Here is a 14,823-nt window from a genome sequence, read left to right as displayed (position 1 = left end):
GATATAAAACCCTCAACTTCAGCATCAACATCTGGTGAGCCTGAAAAACACCTGGCACCAAGCCAACTTGGGTCACACCTTTCATTAACACTCTCGTCTCCAGTCGCATAATGATCCAGACCGTTCACCTTAGTTTCTGCCTCGGTTTCCCCACGTGGCAACAAGAATCTCCCACTAGAGTTCAAGCTCTACCATTTGCTTGCCTTGCTTGGACACGACTCCACACCCAGAAGAATAAATTGTACAGCCATTGCCTGCTGTGCAGCCAGCCCCCTTCCGCTGCACCCCCGAAACTCACCTGCTACCTGGACCTCCAGTTGCAGCACAAGCACGGCTGTTTGTAGCTGTATTGCTTCCCGCCCCATCAGGAGGGCCCTGACTCTTGTTGGAATCCCAGCTTCGCCTTGTCAGCCCCTTAGAGGTTGTGGCTTATTTATTTTTCCTTTACAAGGGCCACATTTGTAGCCCTTAAGCCTCCCTGTCCTGGTAAGTCAGCTGCCATAAGTATGGGGAGTCTGGAGTCCAAACCCTGTCTGCAACTTGTGGGAACTTTGGAACACTCCTCGGCCTCTCCACCTCATCGGTTGTACCACCACCACCTATAAAACAAGAACAGGACGCCTTCTCACGGTCTCAGCGGGAGGATGGAAATAGGTCATGCAAAGTGCCAAGTGCAGGGGGTGGGCACGTAATGGGTGCTCAGGTTGCTTTGGTTCCCCCACCCTCCGTGAGCTGAGGTCCCAGCCCACAGATCATCATGTAGGACAGACCTGAATCCTTGAAAGAGCTGGCGTGGGGTGCAGGAGGGGCGGCTGTGGGGCTGGAGGGCTGTGGAGCTCCCATCCAGCTGTGTGCCGTCGTGGCTCCCCACATGACTGTCTTTAACTTTTGCCTCCAAATAAAACGCTGTCGTGGGACCCCTGACCCGCTTTCTGGGGCAGATCCCTCCATTTCCCGCTCTGAGTGGGGCTATTCTGCCCCAGCCTTCAGAACGAGTCTATTTATAGCAACCATCATTAACTCTCCGTTACCAGTCCCCCAGTGTCTCACCTGTTCCTCGCTCCTCCCGGAGTTGACTTCAGAGGGTTTTCTGAGAGTTCTTTGTAATATTAGTTAACATGTACAGGAAAGCCCCAAGGTCATGTTCCACTCCTGGCACCCTTCACTTTAGATTTGAGAAATCCCCTAAAACTCTCATTAGCGCAGGCTGCCTCACACCTATGAAACTTTAAAAATACCTGGCTAATCAGGCACTTTGCACACCTCCACGCGGGCAGAGAGTCTGCTTGCCTGCTCATCCTTTCTCCCGGCATCGCATCCGTGCAGACAAGCGCTGTCAAAATCTGACTTCCTATGGTATTTAAAATAAAATGAAGGGAACTTCTCTGAAACCAGCATTACCACTTAAAGAGAAACTGGGCAAGAGGAGCAGAAAGCATAGCCGGGAAATGGCATCCTAGAAGACCCTCCTTGTTCCGATTCATTTTTGACTGCGAGCTGATCATTGGGATTTAAAGGGGTATTAGCCACACCATGAAAATAAAATCACCAGTTACGGAGTGCCTCCCACACACTAGGCACCATGGAAACTACTCAATCACAGTGTCTCTGTGTCCATCAAAAACCCCGAAAAGCAAACCCCAGTACGCATATCAGGGGAGTGATGCCAAAAGGGATCAATTACGTAGTATTGTCCTAACTAACTAACATAGCCAGCACGTGGTCCAGCCATGATTCTCACCAGTGTCCATCTGTGTCTAAAATCCAGGCCCATGAGGTGCCTAGGTGGCCCAGTCGGTTAAGCATCTGGCTCTTGAGCTCAGCTCAGGTCATGATCTCAACAGTTCGTGGGATGGAGCCCCGCGTCGGGTTCTGTGCTGACAACGCAGCCCCTGCTTGGGATTCTCTCTCTCCTTCTCTTTCTGCCCCTTGCCTGCTCGAGCTCTCTATCTCTCCACATAAATACATTTTTAAAAACTGTTTCAAAAACCAATAAAATAAAATACAATCCTTGCCCGTGCCAGAATGTCCCGCCATCTCCCACGTGAAAGGTCAGTTTCCAAGATGGGCCATTCTCTACTCCACCTAGATAGAGCTACTCCATTTGTGAACTTGTGAGCTGTACAATCCTGTCAACATTATCTGGGTGTGTTCCTCAAACATAACATATTCCTGAACCCCACCTGAGAAGTATTGAATTTGAGCGTCTGAGGAGGACAATGGGAATCTGGTCCCACTGAGCACGTCTGGGTGATTCTTGTTCACACTCGTGTTTGAGAACCACTGTTCTGTGTCTAAGCCAGTTTGCAGGGATGCCCTAGAGTTGGGCTGTTTATAAATTTTTTAAATGTTTGTTAATTTTTGAGAGAGAGAGAGCGCAAGCAGGGGAGGGGCAGAGAGAGAAGGACACACAGAATCTGAAGCAGGCTCCAGGCTCCGAGCTGTTAACACAGAGCCCGATGCAGGGCTCCAACCCATGAACTGTGAGATCATGACCTGAGCCAAAGTCGGATGCTTAACCAACTGAGCCACCCAGGCGCCCCAAGAATCGATCTCTTAAAGTTAAAACGGCAGTAGATACCATTGGCAGTGTGGATGCTGGGAGCCCCAGATACTGAACCGGTGGAATGGGGAAAGGGGAGGCCCTGGGATTAGGAGAGAGCTTGCTTAGGGCATAGGAAGGGACTTGAGAAAATAATTCGGGTGTGGAAGTGACCCACGAGAAAGACTAGTCAACCCAGGAGATAAGAACCAGCAGGAGGCTTACAGACGGCGAGGGGGTGTGACACAGAAAGAGGGAAGCGGGCATGACTGACACCCTGGTACAGAAAAGACCAAGGGTCAGGGCTCCGTCAGAAGCCTTCATGTGTGAATTCCATAATCACCGTAGAGACACGGCTATATTGTGCTATAAGACACAATCTCTCCATCTCTGGCCTTACAGATTTCCCAGCCTGGTTGAGGGACAGACTTAGAAACATACAAGCATGACATGATATAATAATCACCATGCTACAAATAGATGCAAGAGGAAGGCAGAGGAAGGACATCCAACCCAGAGAAGGTCAGTCAAGAAAGGCTTCCTGGAGAAGGTGATGTCTGAGCTATTTCTGTGTTGATTGGAGTTGGCTGAAAGGAAAAAAAGGGGGGGGGGGCAGATCCAAAGCCCTCATAAGATGGTAGAAATGAGACTTACATAAATGTCTCGCTTCAATCAAAATTGGCTTGGGTAGTGGGGGGGAGACTAACATAATTTTAGGAGGGGAGGGAAAGCCTCAGTGGGCCCACATGAAAAGAAATGGAGAAAGCAGAGTAATTCAAATACTGCAGTTGTTAACAGTTACCTAAGGACATGGACGGCATGCTCAGCAGGACTCAGAGGAGATTAACGGCAGGCAAAACATCAGCAAAGGTGCATCGGGCAGAACTCTGGTGAGGGACTAGTTTTTATATTGGTCAGGTTGCATCCAGAAGGCAACTTGCTCTGTGAAACGGTCAGTGTATCTGATCCCACTGTCTTGGATGCTGAGCCGCCTGGGAGGAGTTGGCTTCAAGGGGAGTTCGTATTATTAGGCACATAAAACCAGCACGTCTCAAATAGTCTTTCCTTGAGCAATGATTTCCTACAGGGTCAAGGTTTCTTTGAGCACAGAAGACACTATATAGGTTGGCTGCACACTAACTCCTTGATCAAAATATTTAATCAAAATAATCTTCCTGCTCCAAGTTAACGCTTCCAATGTTACCTAAAGGTAACCTTTAGAGGAGGTAACTTCCATGCGTAGTATTTACTCTGAGTGACAAAGTGTGATTAATGAAATCCAGTCTACTATATGGAGTGAGAATACAAGATGGGTATTCAGATGGTTATCAGCAATTTTAATAAACTTTTGATGTGGTTTGAACCATACGTAGAAAAGGGAGCAGTTTCTTAATCCATAGACATTTAGAAGGTCCACGAGTCCGCCCTAAAAATGCTCACAGTATTCCGAATACAGGTACATATATACGTTTCCCCTCTTAGGAAGTGAATCAGCTTCTATAAACACAGTCTCAAAGGTGTAAGTCGTGCCCACCCACTCACACACATGCACACGCACACACAGCTAAAAGGTACGGATTTAAGGGAATGGGATTAAGTAATGCATTTGATGTTGACAGTCTGACATTGCCCCTACTTTGGTTTGTGTGCAAAAAGAATGATTTTTCTCCGAATCTTGTCTTGGAGGCGTCTCCTCTAAACCAGGGTTATTCTTCCAGTCCCTTTCGGCTAAGCAGGCTGGGATGGGATGGGATGGAGGTGAGTAGGGTCAGCACCGTGCCACACCCAAGTGCTCCAGAGACAGTCAAGTTTGATAAGTGCCCCATAGGGAGAAGGGTGACCTAGTGGAACTGCTTGTGGGTAAGAAATAGAATTAAGTAGACATCAATTGAAATGCAAAATGTTTGATGTGCATCGGATGGGATACAAAGAGTCCTTTGTGCACATTTGGTACCCTTGCACAAGTTGATGCTGATGGCAAACACATTTGGCATTTGCACACTCGGTGTTTGCAAAAAACGGAGGCATTCCCATTCTGCAAACAGCCCACGGATACATTAAATAACCCATTTCGTGATGGACATCTGGACTCCTCAAACCTGCCAAAAGTGGATGATGGGCTCACTGCTGCCTTCCAGCTTTATGGCGGGGAACGGCCCCCTCCAAACCTGAAAGGCGTCCCTCCACAGCATGGCAGGTGGGGGTCTCATCCGTCCAAACACAGTGCACACATGCGTTCTGATTTTAGCCTTGTCCAAGCCACTGGCCGCATATATGGAAGCTCACACACCTGGGCAGGAATGAGCCTTGTTAATTAAAGCAGCAGGCTGTAAGGCGGCCTGACGCCTGTTTCTCTCTCACTGCGGTCGCTTGAATGGTGGCTATAAACGCCTGATGTCAGACACATGGGTAAACAGGAAGATCTGGAGGGATTCTTTAATTTAGTATTTCATGGGGAAAAAGAGAGAGAAACAGGGAAGGAAAAAGCAGGCTTGGCTGAACATACCATATCCTACCCAGTAGAATGGAAAGCAGAAATCATTTACTATGGAGTTAGCTCAAGCATCATTTCCAGCCCCCCACCCCCATCCACCCCCAACAAAGGAAGTGATAAAGTCCCTGGTCAGGTACGCTCAGGATAATTCACTCCAACTTGCTCTGGTCTATATGTCACTTCTCTTCCATCATCTTTTGTGTGCTAAACTGATCCCAGCCGCTGCGTTTGAACAGCAGAGAGAGCTTGCGTTCGCCACCTAGTGGCCATCAGCGTGGCTACCCGCCTCCCGTGTCGTCCCAAACCTGGGGCTGGAAATCGCCTTGCTCTCTGTGAGTCGTTACAGTCCCAGAGCTCAGATATCAAGGTTTCCTTCCCAAGTTTCAGTTCAAATAGAAAGGTTTAAAAAGGAAGAAAGAAAACCTAGGATAACTATAAGTGATGGCCACTTGACCTCATCCTATCTAATGCACGGTGTACAAATGAAACACAAAACCCGATGCAGAGGAGAAGAGTAAGGGTTATTCTTAGAGGCCCACAGTACGAAAAAAGTAGGCAGATGTGTGCGTGTGTGCGTGTGTGTGTGCAAGCATGCATCTAAAGTCACAGAGGCAAAGACTCTGTGACTACAATTAAGTTTCCTACTTCCCTCCTATGTAAACCTAATTTTTTAATTTTTGTGCACGTATGGGTGGCCTCCCAATGCATGCACTATGATAATCATGAAATTAGGGTAAGAAAGGTTGAGTACCTACCATGTGCTAGGTAATTTGCATTCATTATTCATCGCAGTACATATGACCCAGGCTTACTATAGACTTTAGGGTCTATACAGCCCAATCTCTACTTGCTATGGATTCCTCAATCAGAAAACCCCCTCAGTGATGCTTTTCAAACTCCCTATGGAGCAGGACTTCCTCTGTAATTATTTTATGCATCCGTAGACCAATGCTTGCATTTAAAAATAAAAGTTACCAGGAAAAATAAAATGTGCAATATAGACAAGCCCACATAATATTATTATTAGATTTGACAGATGTAAAAATTACTATGTCAAATTCCTCTAAATTCTCTAAAAGCTTACTCACAATTTCTGTTTGCTACCCCTGCAGACTAGTAATAATGTGTAGGCAGGAACTGGTCCTCAGGCTGCCTGCCGACTAGAGCTGATCCACACAGTCCCTGCCAAACATCCTCACTTTCTGAACACTTTTCATGACAGGGACGACCCACCTCACAAGACAACTCATGCCATTGCTGGACTGGTCTGACGACTAGAAACCAAGTCTGCTCCTCCATGTTCGTTGGCCAGGGTTCTACCTCTGACCCACACTCAACCAGACGTGTCTCTGTTCAATCATGGCTTTTTAGGAATCTGATGATAACCACTTTATGACCAAGTTCTGACTTCTCTTCTTGGTCTTGAGTATACACTGCCCGCTTAGAGTCTAGACTTCAGGATCTTTCCACCAGAGGACAATGGTGGGAGTTTCCACCCCATCGACTTGCTTCTCTGCCCCCTAATCTCTGATTCCTCCAGAAGAGCAGGGAAGAGTGACCTGCTGGCTCAGGACACAGACATTGCTTGGCCACGTCTACGATGGACAAGCCCATTGTAGAGTTCAGAGGCAAGCATGCTGGAGTCACTGTCATATGCTTTGCTCCCCTCTTGCTAATAGGAAATAGAAGGGTCAGGGGCTGTCTGGTTTCACAAGGGCAGTCAGAATGGTACTGTTTTCTTCCATAAACGTGGAAGTCACTGCTCTGACCTCTTGTACCATGTAGATGGCCAGATATGGGAGGATCCGTTGATTCATATTCATGTAGAGAACTTGCCTAGAATCCAAGTTGAAGCCAGATACTCCAAGACAGCTCTCCTGCAATCCTTCATGGAGGTTCCTTGGCCTGGACCTAGCCAGTGGCAAACTTGTAGTCGAGTTTTCACTTGTTCTGCCTCTTGCCCTATGATATTGTGCCAATTATTCAACATCTCTGTGCCTTCATTTCCTCCTCTGGGGTGAAAAAAAAAGATGGCACTAGAAGAACTTACTCACAGGGAGCTATGGCAATTAAATGAGATTTAATAGGATAATACATACCATGCACTTTGAACTTCTCTTAGTCTCATGAATAAGTGCTTATGATGATTTTGATTTTAACATATTTCTATTGGCTTTTGGTTTCCCAAGGAACTCTCAGAAAAGGGGTTTGAATGGAAAGGGTATGGATATTCTTGGAACTTCTCATCGAAATCAAGAAATACCATCATGATGACACTTACACCCCTAAAATGTAGAGTGTGTTACAACCAGCAAGAAGTAGAAAAGGAAATTCACCTTTCTGGTTCTGAAGATGACCTTTTCTGTACAGTTAGCCCAAATGCATATTAGTTGACCATGGCGGTGGTGGTTGCAGAGGTGACTGATAGTTGCTTGAGCTTATTCTCTTATGAAAACATGAGAGTTTTAATTCATACTGAGATTTCCACAAGCTAAACCACCCAAAGCTTTTGTGTTTTCCTAAGCGTATATCCTCATTCTGTAGCTGGATGCTGTTCTTGGAGGGATTCAGTGTGGAATCTTACGTGTATTCCTAATGAATTTTATCTCAGATTTGGCCCACTGCTTCCAAACATCATAATTACTATTGAAAAGACATGTCATCTAGTCTGGTTTTACACACCTTATTCGTTTAGCCACAACACTCGTTTTTTTAGCCATAAAACTCTTTTGTAAGTGAACTCCAAGAAGTTATAGAGATCATCATGGAGCTTTCTGGAAGGGGAGGGGAGCAAGGTCTTGCCCACTGGACTTCCCCATCAGCTACTGGAAGTACTTCATGAATCCCCCACAATCTGAGAAGAATTGTAACTAAGCTTCAAAGAAGCCTGGCTGTCATTTTACCGATGGAGAAACTGAGGCCAAGAGAGCATGTAAGGTTGTCCAAAATAATGCAGGTAATTTAGAGCATGCCTACATCTATTTTGTCTCTATCAAGAAAATGGAAAATGGAGTATCACCTTACCTTGGGCCAAACTCTTAAATGTCAGGATCTGTCAGCTCTGGAGATTTATCTACGAACATGGGGTCAGAGCCAAACTCTGAAAGGTTAAGCCTTTAATCAAATCACAGAGTTGATCCCTTGCAGGTCAAGTGGATTCCTATAAAATGTGCTCACGCGTCATTAACCACCTATCCAATTCTGTATATGTGCAATGCTGGTCATTTAAATGGGATTTGGTAACGAAACCACCGCAGAGAGGAATGGCTTGAGTTGGGACCTCAATGCAGTGGCAGTGTTTTCTTAGGTGTTTATGACTTATTCATAAAGGTCTTGTAACTCTAGCTTTGCTCTTACCCAGTATGTCTACTGCTTCCCAGCATGCTTGCTGGCTTATAAATAAGACAGTTAGCAAAGTGAGCAGGTGAGAGGCTAACACAAAGCCTTAACATATGCCACGTAATCACCTTAGGAGTTTGATATGAATCAATTCATACAACCTTTTCAACCACCCTTTGAGACTTTGAGGTGGGTACTTGTGGTGGTGGTATCTTAACCGTTATATATAATAAATACATTCTTTCCCCCATAATAAATTTCAGAGTCTGCAAAAATGTTTCAATTTCATTGAAAAACAGAAGAAAAAAATGAACATCTAGGTTGAGGAAACTGTCTGCCTATATAATATTAGTATCTTTGTCTTTATACCGACAGTCACCAAGTATGTTACTGAATAGTTTCGGTGGAGAAGGGGCCCACAAAAGTCACAGGTGACCTAGCACACACAGACAGGACTATGAGGTAGACGTGTGACCATGTTGTAGAACACAAAACCGGGGTCCAGGGAGCTGAGTTCCCATGTCCCAGTTCCCCACACTGCACTGACCAGCCTGCACTCACGTGGAAGGCTGCGAGCTCCAAGGTCAGTGGCCTTTGCTACTGATGTCTCCCTGGACATGGCAGGAAGGTTCTGTTTTGGAGGTCCCTTCCAGGAGACACACATCAATGTGCCAACCCCAGCTCAAGACCCAAGAGCTCCAAGTGCCACCCGTTCATGAGATATAGGGGCAGGGAAGCACGCAAGCATCCACGGCTACAGTTTCACTTCTACCATCTGGAAAAGCAGGAAGAAAGGAAAGAGCTAGAACAGTTGTCCTTAGCAAGAAGCTTGGAGCTGAGCAAGCATTCCCCATCTTCAGGGTCTTTGTTTCTCTCAAGGAAAAAAATATATATATATTCTCTGCCCACACTCCAGCCCAGCTGTCTACAATGATAAATGATGGGCCTTTCTTTAAATTTCCTTTCTGCTCAGCATGAGGACTGGCCAGTGTGGATATGCACTCGACACGGATAAATGGCTTTGGCAAGCCCACCAGATTGTCCACGTGGCAACAGATGGTCCAGCTCAAAGCTTTTGTTGTGCTAATGTTGGAACTTGCTGCTACCTGAAGCAGGTTATCATTTCATAAACAATGATGCTGCCACTGCTCTGTGGATAAACTGTTCTTTCTACTTTGCAGGGCCCACCATGGGTGCTGACAGCTTCATGATGGGAGAGGAGAGCCCCTAGTCACTCAGCTGCCGTGGCAGGAGAGGAAAACTTAATGGGCTGAAGAAAGCGAGGATGCAGTCTGGCTTTGGCTTCTCAGCACGGCCACACGGACATCTGAGTGTCCACCCCGAACTGTGGTCAGTGAGAAGGTACCAAGTTTCCATTTTGTCTAAAGGTCAAAAGTGACCCTTGGGGCACCTGGGTGGCTCAGTCGGTTAAGCGTCTGAGTTCAGCTTGGGTCATGATCCCACGTCGGACTCTGTGCTGACAGCTCAGAGCCTGGAGCCTGCTTCAGATTCTGTGTCTCCCTCTCTCTCTGGCCTCCCCTGCTCATGCTCCGTCTGTCTGTCTCTCTCTCTCTCTCAAAAATAAATAAACGTTAAAAAAAAAAAGTGACCCTTAAAGACAAACTGCACCCTTGGAATTTACTTTTGCATAGATTCACTTTATAGTCCCTTTCCCAGAAAACGTAATCATGAACGGCTAGGAAAGAGATTAAGATGTTCAAGTACCTGCTATGTCCAAAGCACTATAATAACATTATTATTACTTAATTCTTGTTGGTGGTAGCAGTAGTAAATAACTTTAATAAGGAGCTTGTTAAATTCCAGGCACTGTGCTGAGCTCTTTACATAAATTATCTCGTAATTATTTCGAGGAACCCTTGAGGAACTGTGCAGCGGTGTGCTGGTAAACCCATTCTCACAAGGGGGCAGTGGAGGGCGGAGGCCCGCTTTGTAATGTTTGCTGATTTCTGTGATGTCGCTATTCCCACCATAGCCAAGTTGAAGCTACCAACTATTTAACCAGCTGCTCACAAAACTCCCGAGTATTCAACCATCAGCTCTCTTGAGCCAGTGCAGGTCGGTTCCAGAACATTGCTGGGACAGAGGTGCAGAGAGGTGGCTTGCCCAAGGTCACCCAGCTGCTAAGGGACAGAGCTGATGGGTCCACCCAAGAACACGGACTCCCACCCATCTCTTGCGTGTTCCACTCTACAGACACATGCCGTTATTGCACTTCACTTTGCTGCTCTTAACAGATACTGTGGAGTTTTCTGGTTTTGGGTGTGTGTGCGCGTGTGTGTGTCTGTTTTACAAATTGAACTTTTGTGATCATTCTGTGCCGAACAAGTCTATCGGCACCATTGTTCCGACAGCATTTGCTCACTTCCTGTCTCTCTGTGTCACATTTTGGCAATTCTCACCATATTTCAAAACAACTTCATTATTATTATATTTGCTACATTGATCTGTGATCGGTGGGTACAACTTGCTGAAAGCTCAGGGGATGGTTAGAATTTTTTAGCAATAAGGCATTTTTAAATGAAGGTATATACATTTTTTTATACCTAATTCCCCCTTGACAGACTACAGCATAGCATAAACGTAGCTTTTATAAGTACTGGGAAGCCACACAATTCATCAACTCATTTCACAGTGATACTGACTTTATTGCAATAGTCTGGAGCCAACCCCACCATGCCTCCTAGGTAGGTCAGTACTACCCTAAGGCCGTGAGTCCATGAGCGATTTTAACCCACATGACAACTTTATGAAGCAGGCATCACTGGAGACCATCGACCTTCAGAAGTTAAGGAACCTACCTGGTGTCACGCCCCTACTCAGGGACCATACTAGAACTCAGACCTGTCTTGTCTGAGCCCACAGCAGAGGCTCTGGGCCAACTGACTGCTTCTGGTGCCAGCTGACAACACATTTAAAAAGCTGGAGTGAATATTTTTCACATCTTAGTTTGCCCTTGGGTGGAGAACCTCAGAAACAAAGACAATAAATATCCCAAAGAAATCCCCATCTATCGCTGGAATTTTAGGCGTTGGTCATCACGGGTGATATTTTAAGGGCCAGCAACCTCACTCGCTGCCTCAAATCTGACCACAAATGTCCCTCAAGAAAGTGGATCAGAAATATTTGCTGGTATACAAGAGACAGAGGTATAGAAAAAAAATCCTAATTTTGTAAGGACTTTCTGGGCAGAAGAAAAAAGGGAGGACAGAATACATTTCATTTCCATGAGTCCCGAGTGATTTTCAGTGGAATCAATAATAAAAACATCACTTTGCTCATGCTAATGCAATCGTTCCTAATGAAACCATACAAACTTCCTCCCACCACTGAAAGCCAAACCCCTATTTTATATATGGTTGATTCTCCGTACTCCATTCAAACCGTGGCACCTTGGAGGAGGAGTAATTTTTAGGTACTTGTTTAAAAGCCTCAAAAACACCTGCAAGTACAGTGCCCAATATTTAAGAGATACTCTTAAGAGTGCCCAAACTCTCCCATTATTTGAACCTTTTTTTTTTTTTTCCCCCTCAGAGGAAAGCACAGTTTCCCCAAACACAAGGTCCACACCTGGGCTTGTTTTTGTCCGCTTTGCTTTGTCTCCCCACCCCAACTGCAACCATGAAATCATCAGATCTGCCCCTGAAACACTTATCCCCCCCACCAGTTCCCCACGTGCCACACCTTCCAATGATGGGCCTGAAGCGAAGGAGGCAGGGTTGTTAGGGATGAGGCTCCACCCCCTGGGACTGTTCCCCAGGATGCAGGCCCCACGTTACAGGTACTATCAGAAAGTAGCAGGCTGCAATGGAGGGCTTGTGAGCTATGGCCGTGGTCACCAGATCTTTTTCTGTAGCATCCTGCATGTGTAGGTGATAAATCTTAGGGACCCGGGGGAACACAGCCGGGTTTCTCTCCTCTGGCCCATTATTTTTCTCCTACATCATTTAGAAAAGTGCAGGTCTGGACCTTCTTTGTTTGTTTGTTCATGAATGTTTTCTTCAGCTTCGTGCCAATTTTTGGGCATGTTCAGTTTTTGCAATGGAGCATGCTTTTAGAACCTGACTGACATAATAGAAGACGAAGGGAATGAGTCAAATACATCCCTTTGTTCTCTGGGAAAATGACATTGAGGAAGTCCAACCATATACAGTTCATGCTTGCAAAGGAAGCAGGAGGAAAAGAAAGGAAACTACCATGAGCCAGGATCTACGCTTTGCTCTGCAAAGGCTGAAGCACATCATGGGGGTCTAATGCCTCTACACAGCTGGTCAGGTGTCTGGGCTCCGATCCCAGCTCCTTTGCCACTGGGGGCCTTGGGCTCCTGATTTGATTTCTTCAGCTGTCAAATGGGTGTAATACTAATCCCTACTTCACAGGAGTATTTTTAGTGAGACGGAGTTCACACAACATGCAATTACCCATTAAAAAAAAACCAAAACAGCGGCATTAAGTACGTTGAGAATGTCGTGCAAACATTCATCACCTCTGTTTAGCTCCAAAACATCTTCATTACCCTCAAAAGGAAAACCCAGACCCATTAAATAGTCACTCCCCGTTTCCTCCTCGCTCAGCCTCTGCCAACCACTAATCGACTTTCTGTCTCGATGGATGTACCTACTCTGGACATTTCATATAAATAGAATCATACAGTATGTGACCTTTCGTGTCTGGCTTCCTTCACTTAACTATAAAATGTTTTCCAGGTTCACGCACGTTGTGATGGACAAAGTATCGGCACTTTGTTCCTTTTTATGGCCAACTAATATTCTGTTATATGAATATACCACATTTTGTTCGCCTACTCATCCATTATGGGTATTTGAGGGCTTCCATATTTCTGCTACTGTAAACATTTGTGTACAAGTATTTAGATACATCTTTTCGATTCTTTCGGGTTTATACAATCAATTCACATTACGTGCTTTAGTTGTGATCTATGAAGTCACAGCAAACACTGAATTAGCAAATACTGAGTCCTTTTCCTAGGCGAAATATATAGATACCTATCACACTGATTACAGTTTGTCCTGGTAGATCCTATTTTCTTTATTTTACACAGGAGAAGATGGGTCTCAGAGGTGCTAAGTGACTTCCCCGAGGCCACCCCACTGTCCCCAGTCGACTGGCCCCAGAACCGGAGCTTCCAGCTTTCCGAGGCACCGCCCTTACCACCTGTCTTCGTAGATGACCAGAAGACACAGCAGTGTCACCTTGTTTGACCTCAGCTGGGAATATACCAGGTGCGCAATTTAAATTTTTGTCACTACACGAATGTCAGCATTTCTGACCCCCCAAATTACCAGGAGCGTTGATTTGGGGCTTACAGATTAACTTTAGTGAATAGGCAAATTTGCAAACACAGAATTTGCACATAAAAAGGATCAACCATACCCAAGAGCGGAACCACTGGGTCACATGGTAATTTGTGTAGCTTTCTGAAGAACCACCAAACTGGGTTCCACGGTGGTGGCACCATTTTGCAAGCCTGGAGGATTTTTAAACTCAGATTTCTGTTTATTATAAATAACAGAACGATGAAAAGCTTTGTGCGTGAAGATTTATGTAAATCAATGATTACTTCCGAAAAACTTGATTGAAACGGAATTGCTGAATCAAAGGAGTTTTTAATACTTTGAGGACAGGTCAATACGTTAATATTTGTAAGGCACCGAGAACAGGGACCTGGTGAATAGTGTTATTATTTAGTGCTAATTAAAGAAATTAAATATTAAATAAATCACGCCAGGTTCAACTCTTTCCCACTCCCGGGAGAGGAGCACACACATAGCACAGGTCATTCGGGGAGACAGGCACACCGGGCAGGGGGAAGGGGGTGTTGGGGGGTCTGATACGGAAGAGAAGACGGTCAGCCGTGTACCAAGGCCACAACTGCCCTCAGCCAGAGAGGACACTTCATCTTTCCCATTTGTACACAGACACCTGGTGTGTGTCCACCCACTCAACATTTACTCCAGAACTGAATCTCTCCTCTGTTTAAAAATTCATCATTTTGTTTTATAATGAACTAATAATACGGGTTCGTTGCAGAAATCTGGGGAAACACAGTAAGTGCAGTAAAGATAATATGACTCACCTGTGATCCCACACCGTTTTCTTCTGTTCCACTCCTTTTCTCTGTTTAATGCAATTAAATTCATAATATGTGCAAGTTTCTGGTACAGCCAGTCTCCACTTGACAGTGTATTAGCACATAATCTGTGTCACGTAAAGTCTTCAAAATCCTGATTGGTAAGTAAGGCCTGGAGTTTCCCCGTGCGTTTATACCACACCTCGAGTGTTCTCCCACTGCTGAATGTTGTTTCCAAATGTCTGTTATTATAAACAACGCAATGATGAATCTCCCCATGTAAAAGGGTTGATGTAAATCAATGATTATTTCCAAAAATGTTACTGAAATGGAGTCACT

General features: G+C 45.4%; 1 long non-coding RNA gene across 1 annotated transcript; it reads left to right on the top strand.

Moving 5' to 3' along the window:
* The first annotated feature begins 2,718 nt into the window (after positions 1-2,718).
* On the top strand, positions 2,719-14,444 carry LOC122210083. Its single transcript, XR_006197907.1, has 3 exons — positions 2,719-3,064; positions 9,557-9,737; positions 13,456-14,444. It is a non-coding gene; the product is annotated as an uncharacterized LOC122210083 (long non-coding RNA).
* The last annotated feature ends 379 nt before the right edge of the window (positions 14,445-14,823 follow it).

This window comes from Panthera leo, chromosome E3 (genome assembly GCF_018350215.1).
Source record: "Panthera leo isolate Ple1 chromosome E3, P.leo_Ple1_pat1.1, whole genome shotgun sequence".
NCBI lineage: Eukaryota > Metazoa > Chordata > Mammalia > Carnivora > Felidae > Panthera > Panthera leo.
This window is presented reverse-complemented; position numbering and strand designations above follow the sequence as displayed.